Here is a 10,282-nt window from a genome sequence, read left to right on the forward strand (position 1 = left end):
ATCTCTTATCACTCCACAAATCAGAAAATACTGTCAACAGCCAAAAATAAAATATAAAAATCACAATTTTTTTAGGAATTAAATCAGGAAAATGATATATCTAACCCTCTGTAAAAAGCTTCAGAATATGAATAAGAATAACACTGTAAAGTTTGGTGTGTGTAAAGCTGCTGAAGTGGAGATTTCTGGCTCAATCATTTGTCTCGCCTTTACGAGTTTGACATTCATCAGTTCCACAGATTCTACAGGATTTTGCGTTTAGCAGTTTAATAAATGATTATTAGTATTTGTTTAATATTGTCAAACATAATTCCGTCTAAAGGTTCATGAAAAAAAAAGTATGTTTAGGGGAGAGCAGGGCACAATCTAACGCTTTTGGACTTTCTCAGTTTGTGTAAATCTATAGGGTTCAGAGTGTTTATTTTTCACCACATTAATTTCACACATGTCTAGTACAATTATGTGGTTTTGTTTTATTAATACAGTGTATATTTTATTATTGATATACCCCGAAAGCATGGAAGTGAAATGTGACAACATGCCCCATAGGTGGAGTGTATTGTAACATGACCATATGACAGATTAAAATGCTATCTGATCTAAACAAAAAATATACAAGACAAACTAAAATATTTTTCCAATAAAAAAGAAAAAAAGAAAAACAGCTATACAGAAACTCCAACAGTGCTGAGATTCACTCGCACGCTATTGGCTGGTCAGTGGAAACTACACTAACCTATGGCGGAGCGGCGTAACTACGGGAACCATTCCGGTCCTCGCGCTCTCCCGTTTGCTTTCGCTCTCGAGCCTCGGAGGAGGAAACGGCGGATTCAGAGGGAGGAGCAGCTGGACGTCAGTGAGTTCACGCCGGCTCAGACCCTCCATAGAGAGAGATGTCGCCCGTGCCGTTTACTCGTCCAGACCCAGACCAGCGGCTCTCGTGCGATGCGAGCGGCCTCGTCTCGTTCGAGCTTATCCGCGTCCTATCGAAGCCGTCGAGGAGCTCTGTCTAACTGGGCTTCTCCTGAACGAGCCGCCTGCCTGGACGCCAACAGGCTCCTCACCAGCGATCTGCACTTTCTCCCAGAAGTTCACGAAGAACTGACAAGTCGTGGCGCGCCCCTTATTCGCGCATTGGGTTTATTGGGAGTTTCTCATCTGATCCGCCTTCTTTCATCCTTCTTTCGAGCAAATCTCATTTCAGAAAAGATACATGGTTGTGATGTCATAGCCTCTATAACACGCGCTGAAGCCCAGCGAGTTTCCGGAAGAAAATAATGCGTGTGACTGAAGTAAATCAGCGAGTTTTTAACTCAGATCTCACTGACGATTTATTTTCACAGTCAAATGTACTACTCTCAACTGTCATAATCAATTCAGCCTATCCAAACAACGATACGACAGTCATAAAGTTATACAGTTTTAGTTAAGTTATAACTCTGCACTTTTATGCTCTGCATCGGTCATTTACTGTGGTATTTTTGTGCAATAAAACATAATCATATAGGCCTACTCTAAGATAAAGCAAACTAGTATTTTTTTCTATTGTATCTATTTGACTACATTTGTTGACAATTTTTTAAAACATTAGACAATTTATTATGAATATTTAGTTTTGACTAATTTGTAACACAAACAGGAGTTTGTATTTGTATTTTTTTATTGTTAATGTTTTCCCAGATTTTGCAGTAACGTCAACACTTACTTTCACTTTCATTATTTCATCAGTGACAATAGCGCCCTCTTGTGCCCTACATATTCAAATAATGTCATTTCTGCATGTCATCGTTTTGTTACAATTTATATGAGTGTGTTTATATTTATAAAATTTTACAATTTTATGTGATGCTTCCTGAGAGGAAAAGATTGAAATTAAGGTTATTTGGTGAAAACTTCATATTTTAAGGGACCATAATTTTCACTGGTTTAAATGCACATAACTACACATTTTCCACATGTTTAAATTGTTTGTTCTACAACACAATATTAATAAACTGCAGTCATTTGGTTCTTTAAAACATTTCTCTCCTGTTTTCAGCACTGAAACATGAACAGAATCAATAAAACATGTGCAGAGATTCAGACTGACGGCGGGTTTGAATACAGACTTCAGTCTAATGTACTGAATCAAACCAATATTCTCGACTGTGATCAGAGCTGGTATTCAGAGGTGTGTGTGTGTTTCTGTCCTCAAACTACACCATTAAACATAGCTACTCACTCACACATACACACTCACACTTGATCTTCTTGTGTTTGGTTTGTTCAGGACGGGCGTCTGATAGCAGATCCATCAGATCCTGAAACACTACTGGATCCTGGTATTTCAGTCTCATCTGATCGCCTCGTCACGTCTCGCTGTCTGGAGGAGCTTCATCATGAGATTCAGTGTCATTCTAATGCAGTAAATCAACTCTCTCTCTCAACATTCCTCTGTTTTCATATAGAGTGGTGCAGGAATGGCATCTCTCTGTAGGCCAAGCCGCGGAAGCGAGTTGCATTTTAACACTTGCATTTATTTTCCCGAAGTCAATGGGTTTTTTGAATGGAGTTTTGGTTAAATGGCTGAAAACTTTCACGTTTTATTCTACGACATAAAATACATCAGTATTACCCACTCGTGATATTTTAAAGCTGTTATGTGTCTTGAAAAAGGCAAACACTAATAAGTGGCTAAATGGGACTACAGAGGCTGTCGAGGAGATTAAACGTCATCACTCTGAACATGTTAACTCTTTTACAGGCTCGTTATTGTAACGCTGAGGTTGAAGCAGAGGCAGAATCCAGATCCACATCCAGCACACTTTATTTAAACAAACTCAAAACTAAACCAAGACCGACTCAGACTAGGGAACAGAACAACCAACATGCAATATCAAGAACCCACAAACACTGACACAAGACACAGGGTTTAAGTACAGAGGCAAACAAGCTAAACAACCTGGGGAGACTAATAGGCATCCCATACACAAAATAAATATATTTGAAATATATTTTCAGTATATATTTTGGAATATATGCAAATATTTGAAATTGGCCCAATAAATATATTTCACACTTAAAGGGATAGTTCACCCAAAAATGAAAATTCTGTCAGTAATTTCTCACCCTCATGTTGTTCCAACCGCGCAAGACCTTCGTTCATCTTCGGAACACAAATTAAGATATTTTTGATGAAATCTGAGCCTTGTCTCACTCCTCCATAGGCTGCTAGGTGGCCCAAACTTGCTGGCCCAGAAAAGTTATTAAAGAGATCGTTAATATAGTCCAAGTGACTACAGTGGCTCAATCTTAAGTATATCAAGCGACGAGAATACTTTTTGTGCGCAAAAACAAACAAAAATAACGACTTTATTCTACTATTCATTTCCTTCTCTCTCGACCTCTAGTTGGTTTGCGTAGTGTTTTTGCGCAGCGCGTCTGTGTTACACGTCACCACGTAGGCTCACTATTGGCCGACGCTGGTCATGTGTGTGATGCGTGATGACGTGCAACACAGACGCGCAGCGCAAAAACACTACGAGGCCCAGAGAGAAGGAAATGAATAGTGGAATAAAGTCGTTATTTTTGTTTGTTTTTGCGCACAAAAAGTATTCTCGTCACTTGATATACTTAAGATTGAGCCACTGGAGTCACTTGGACTATATTAACGATCTCTTTAATAACTTTTCTGGGCCAGCAAGTTTGGGCCACCTAGCAGCCTATGGAGGAGTGAGACAAGGCTCAGATTTCATCAAAAATATCTTAATTTGTGTTCCGAAGATGAACGAAAGTCTTACGCGATTGGAACAACATGAGGGTGAGTAATTACTGACAGAATTTTCATTTTTGGGTGAACTATCCCTTTAACATCATATATTTTTGTTATATTTCAGAATATATTTCAATGTATTTGGAATATATGCCACATATATTTTGACACTTTTGGGGACCCATACAGAAAAAAATACATTGAAATATATTCTGAAATATAACAAAAATATATGATGTTGAGTGTGAAATATATTTATTGGGCCAATTTCAAATATTTGCATATATTCCAAAATATATACTGAAAATATATTTCAAATATATTTATTTTGTGTATGGAATTAAACATAACGAGGAACTGCTAAACATGGGTCTTGAACGACAAGACAGGGGAACACAGACATGAATCATGACAGTTATGCTTATAATCATGCTCTTATACACTTAACTGAAAATGTTTTTAGATCAAAACTGTAAGAGTTGTCGGAAGCTGATGGTGACGTTGAATTCGTGGGACCGTGGTGTAGTTCGTTTATAGCCTACCATTAGCTGTTTACTTCTGGTGACTGCATTTAGTCTTCAAAAATTCTGTTGTATTCATCTGTGATAATTATCTATCTATCTATCTATCTATATATATATATATATATATATATATATATACTGTATATATGAATTTTCTTCATCCTTGGTGTCGCTTCTGAACAGCTCTGCCATAGAGCACCCTCTCGCGGCTGTAGACGGTAATGTTTTCATCTCAGTCTGAATTAATTTTGATATATAAGTCGCACCTGACTATAAGTCGCAGGACCAGCCAAACTATGAAAAAAAGTGCGACTTATAGTCCGGAAAATACGGTACACACACATATACACTCACCTAAAGGATTATTAGGAACACCTGTTCAATTTCTCATTAATGCAATTATCTAATCAACCAATCACATGGCAGTTGCTTCAATGCATTTAGGTTGTGGTCCTGGTCAAGACAATCTCCTGAACTCCAAACTGAATGTCAGAATGGGAAAGAAAGGTGATTTAAGCAATTTTGAGCGTGGCATTGTTGTTGGTGCCAGACGGGCCGGTCTGAGTATTTCACAATCTGCTCAGTTACTGGGATTTTCACGCACAACCATTTCTAGGGTTTACAAAGAATGGTGTGAAAAGGGAAAAACATCCAGTATGCGGCAGTCCTGTGGGCGAAAATGCCTTCTTGATGCTAGAGGTCAGAGGAGAATGGGCCGACTGATTCAAGCTGATAGAAGAGCAACTTTGACTGAAATAACCACTCGTTACAACCGAGGTATGCAGCAAAGCATTTGTGAAGCCACAACACGCACAACCTTGAGGCAGATGGGCTACAACAGCAGAAGACCCCACCGGGTACCACTCATCTCCACTACAAATAGGAAAAAGAGGCTACAATTTGCACGAGCTCCCCAAAATTGGACAGTTGAAGACTGGAAAAATGTTGCCTGGTCTGATGAGTCTCGATTTCTGTTGATACATTCAGATGGTAGAGTCAGAATTTGGCGTAAACAGAATGAGAACATGGATCCATCATGCCTTGTTACCACTGTGCAGGCTGGTGGTGGTGGTGTAATGGTGTGGGGGATGTTTTCTTGGCACACTTTAGGCCCCTTAGTGCCAATTGGGCATCGTTTAAATGCCACGGCCTACCTGAGCATTGTTTCTGACCATGTCCATCCCTTTATGACCACCATGTACCCATCCTCTGATGGCTACTTCCAGCAGGATAATGCACCATGTCACAAAGCTCGAATCATTTCAAATTGGTTTCTTGAACATGACAATGAGTTCACTGTACTAAAATGGCCCCCACAGTCACCAGATCTCAACCCAATAGAGCCGTGCCCTGGATGTGCATCCCACAAATCTCCATCAACTGCAAGATGCCATCCTATCAATATGGGCCAACATTTCTAAAGAATGCTTTCAGCACCTTGTTGAATCAATGCCACGTAGAATTAAGGCAGTTCTGAAGGCGAAAGGGGGTCAAACACAGTATTAGTATGGTGTTCCTAATAATCCTTTAGGTGAGTGTATATATATATATATATATATATATATATATATATATACACAAACACCCGGGCAGGAATTTAAATGCATGCTTGGTGACAGGAATTTGCATGGCCTGCCGGCCCATTCACCCCCTGTTCCTTTACTCCAATGTGTAATTGGAAAGGAAAAAGGAGGGTCACAGGGAAGGGCTAAGAAGGCCCCACCCCCAAAACAGAATGTGCTACCGAGCTTCTGGTGACATCCAGCCGGTAGTAAAGCACAAACATCTGGGGAGAAGCCCAGCTGGCAGCAGAGCAGACGTCCTGCAGTGACACTCCCCTGAGCAAAGCCCAAGAGCCACTGGTGGAATGAGCTCTGATGTCTCCTGGGGGCTGCACTCCCTTTAATTCAAAGCTCCCAAAGCTATAGCTTCCACAAGCCAATGTGAGAAGCGTTGCTTAGATATGGGACTCCCCTTGTGGGGGAGCACCCATGAAATAAAGAGCTGGTTGCTCTTCCGGAAAGCTACCTCTAACACCTTCGATGTGAACTCAGGGAAGCATTTTGGCATACAAGCCGGATAGGCTTTTGGAAAACCTCCACTAAGAGATAATTTAGTGCACGAGGAATGAACTGAGAGTACATGTAGCTCACTGACACGTTTAGCTGACGCCAAGGCAGGTCCGGAACAGTTCTCAGAAATTGCCACCAGGTAGACTTTAATTGTGAAAAAATTATTTCCATAAGGTCTTGAAGGAAACACAAAATATCAGAAACTGAGCACCCTTCAAACACTTGCCGCTTACAACTTATAAGGACCATGTAGAAACGGCCCTGGCATTCTGTATAGTAGCAACCACACGCGGGGCAAGCCCTAGTGAGCCTAGGTTTGTCCTGTCACGGGCCAGACCCATGGACGGCCACCCTGGTGTGGGTGATAAATCTCCCTGTTCGCTTGGGACAATAGGTCTGTGCGGAGGGGGAGGCGTCACGGCTGGGCATAAAACAGAGGGATTATCTCCACCAGAGAGATGTGATGTGCGTAAGCACACGGCAGGTGTCCTTACAAAACTTTCTCCTTCATTTCGGCTAAAATAAGCCAATCGTATGTGTAACGAGGTTCGTTGTTATGGGAAGAAGGAGGCGGGAACCGGCGAACATTCAAATATTTTATTAAATAAATAAACCAATACAAAAACGAAAGTATAAGCCAGCAGCCCCTCGCGGACAACTGCTGGCCACACAAAACAGGAACAAAACATCACATAAAACATTCCTCTCTCGCTCTTCATTGTCGTCGCTCCTCCTTTATGCTTCTGCTACTCCGTGACAGATACGAGACCGGTGCGTCGCGCAGGTGTCGCTCATCAGTAATCACGCCATCGGCCACGTGCCGCTCTCTCACGGCCCTCGGCCTCGTCCTGCTCGCCACAGTATATCTATGTCAAAATCTGCAGACCTGACATTGATGTCAGACTGAACATGTGCCTTGATAGGTGAAATGAATCCGCCACATTTATCCGCCTGTGCGGCAGATAAATGTTGTGGTCATCTTTAGGAGCAGGCCCTCCATCTGATCTGGATATGGCCCGGATCCGGCTGACTACATCATGCGTTGTGGTGGTGTCTAGGAGCAGGCCCTCCATCTGATCTGGATACGGCCCGGATCCGGCTGACTACATCATGCATTGTGGTCGCGTCTAGGTGCAGGTCCTCCATCTGATCTGGATACGGCCTGGATCCGGTGAACTACATCATGCGTTGTGGTCGCATCTAGGTGCAGGTCCTCCATCTGATCTGGATACGGCCCGGATACGGCTGACTACATCATGCATTGTGGTCGCGTCTAGGTGCAGGTCCTCCATCTGATCTGGATACGGCCCGGATCCGACTGACTACATCATGCGTTGTGGTCGTGTCTAGGTGCAGGTCCTCCATCTGATCTGGATACTGCCCGGATCCGGTGAACTACATCATGCGATGTGGTCATGTCTAGGTGCAGGTCCTCCATCTGATCTGGATACGGCCCGGATCCGGCTGACTACATCATGCATTGTGGTCGCGTCTAGGTGCAGGTCCTCCATCTGATCTGGATACGGCCTGGATCCGGCTGACTACATCATGCGTTGTGGTCGTATCTAGGCGCAGGTCCTCCATCTGATCTAGATACGGCCCGGATCCGGTGAACTACATCATGCGATGTGGTCATGTCTAGGTGCAGGTCCTCCATCTGATCTGGATACGGCCCGGATCCGGTGAACTACATCATGCGATGTGGTCATGTCTAGGTGCAGGCGCTCCATCTGATCTGGATACGGCCCGTATCCGGCTGACTACATCATGCGTTGTGGTCGCGTCTACGTTCAGGTCCACCATCTGATCTGGATCCGGCCCGGATCCGGCGAACTACATCATGCGTTGTGGTCGTGTCTAGGAGCAGGCCCTCCATCTGATCTGGACACGGCCCGGATCCGGCGAAGTACATCATGCGTTGTGGTCGTGTCTAGGTGCAGGTCCTCCATCTGATCTGGATACGGCCCGGATCCGGTGAACTACATCATGCATTGTGGTAGTGTCTAGGAGCAGGCTTTCCATCTGATCTGGATACGGCCCGGATCCGGTTGACTACATCATGCGTTGTGAATGCCAGGTTAAAGAGATGTGTTTTTAGACTAGATTTAAACTGACAGAGTGTGTCTGCTTCCCGGACAATTCTAGGAAGACTAATCCTAGTAACGTCAAACCAGCACCACTCTATTTAAACACACAGAAATTATGATAATGTTATTTTGATTTAATTATGAATCATTAGACTTGCAGTTCATCAGAACATTAAACAAACAATAATTCATATTTAATCCTTAATGCTGCTTAACTCTATAAATGCTGCTTTAATGCTTCGTTTCTTTCATTTCAGTTCAGTATGGAGACCCTGTTCAGCGGTGAGAGAGACTCTTGCGTAAAACATCAGTGTGTCCTGAATCAGACTAAACTCTGTGTTGAAATGAATCTTCTGTAAGTGAATCATGATGATTGTGAATGTGTTTTTCAGTGAGGAATGAAACTGCTGTGACTCCAAACTCAGGTGAGTTTCAGCTGATAAACGTGTGTCTAATTCACTAATAAAACACTGATTCAGATCTGATTCAGACTCAATCCACTGGGAATGTTTTCTGTCATATTGCCTGATATTTGTGATCGTTGTGTGTTTTAAAGATGTGAATGAAGTGACTCCGTCTCTCCAGATCTCAGGTAAAACATCAAGAGCTTTAAACATCAACTTTAATATTGATTAATCATTATAGATCAGCTGATTTCATTGGTTCATTAATTGAGTGGATCAGCTGATTGTATTATTTTGTTGTTTGTGTATGGCTTGTATAGATCAGTTCTGGTGGATTTCTGCTCTTTTCATCATCATGATCCTGCTCTTGATTTGTTTCATTCTGCGTAAAAAAATCTTCAGGTGAGTCCAGACTGATCTCAGTTCAGTCAGTAAATCTCAAGAGTTCATGTCATCATATTCACCTCCATCATCAGATTGCAGTATCTTAACCGTCTAAAAATGATATAATAATATATAATAATCAGATTCAGTGTGTTGTCAGATGTTTTCAGAGAAAAGGGTGGTTCAACTGTCAGACTGATGATGATACAGACAGCAGGTGAGTGAATCCTGTAGCTCAACACTAGATGATGATCATGGGTTCAATTCCCAGTCTTTCTCTCAGTTTGAGATTCACTCCATTACATTTGCATGAATGAATCAAATGTGCTCTTTGAATGCAGTATAAATGCAGTGTTAGTCACTCGGATAAAAGCATCTGCCAAATAAGTATAATGGAGAGAATCTCATACTAAGAGTAAGAAAGATTGAAATAAATCACTAACATTTAAGAGCTGAAATGGATGGATAATGTTTTAACCTACAGTTGACACTATAATGAAGTTTTATCTGGTGCATCTCTAGGTCACAGATGAAGGTCAGATGTAATGATCCTCATTCAGTGCAGGAATCTCAGCAGTTAAAGGCTTCAGAGACAGAGGTCTGCATCAATATCATGGGTGATTTTTCAATGACCAATCCAGCCCCTCTTAACAGTCAACCTGCCAGCCCCTCAAGACAACCAATCAGCCACCCCTCAACCTGCCCGCCCCTCAAGACAACCAACCAGCCACCCCTCAACCTGCCCGCCCCTCAAGACAACCAATCAGCCAACCCTTAACCTGCCCGCCCCTCAAGACAACCAACCAGCCACCCCTCAACCTGCCCGCCCCTCAAGACAACCAACTAGCCACCCCTCAACCTGCCCGCCCCTCAAGACAACCAACCAGCCACCCCTCAACCTGCCCGCCCCTCAAGACAACCAATCAGCCAACCCTTAACCTGCCCGCCCCTCAAGACAACCAACTAGCCACCCCTCAACCTGCCCGCCCCTCAAGACAACCAATCAGCCAACCCTTAACCTGCCCGCCCCTCAAGACAACCAACTAGCCTCCCCTCAACC

Source organism: Rutilus rutilus (genome assembly GCF_951802725.1).
Source record: "Rutilus rutilus genome assembly, chromosome: 1".
NCBI lineage: Eukaryota > Metazoa > Chordata > Actinopteri > Cypriniformes > Leuciscidae > Rutilus > Rutilus rutilus.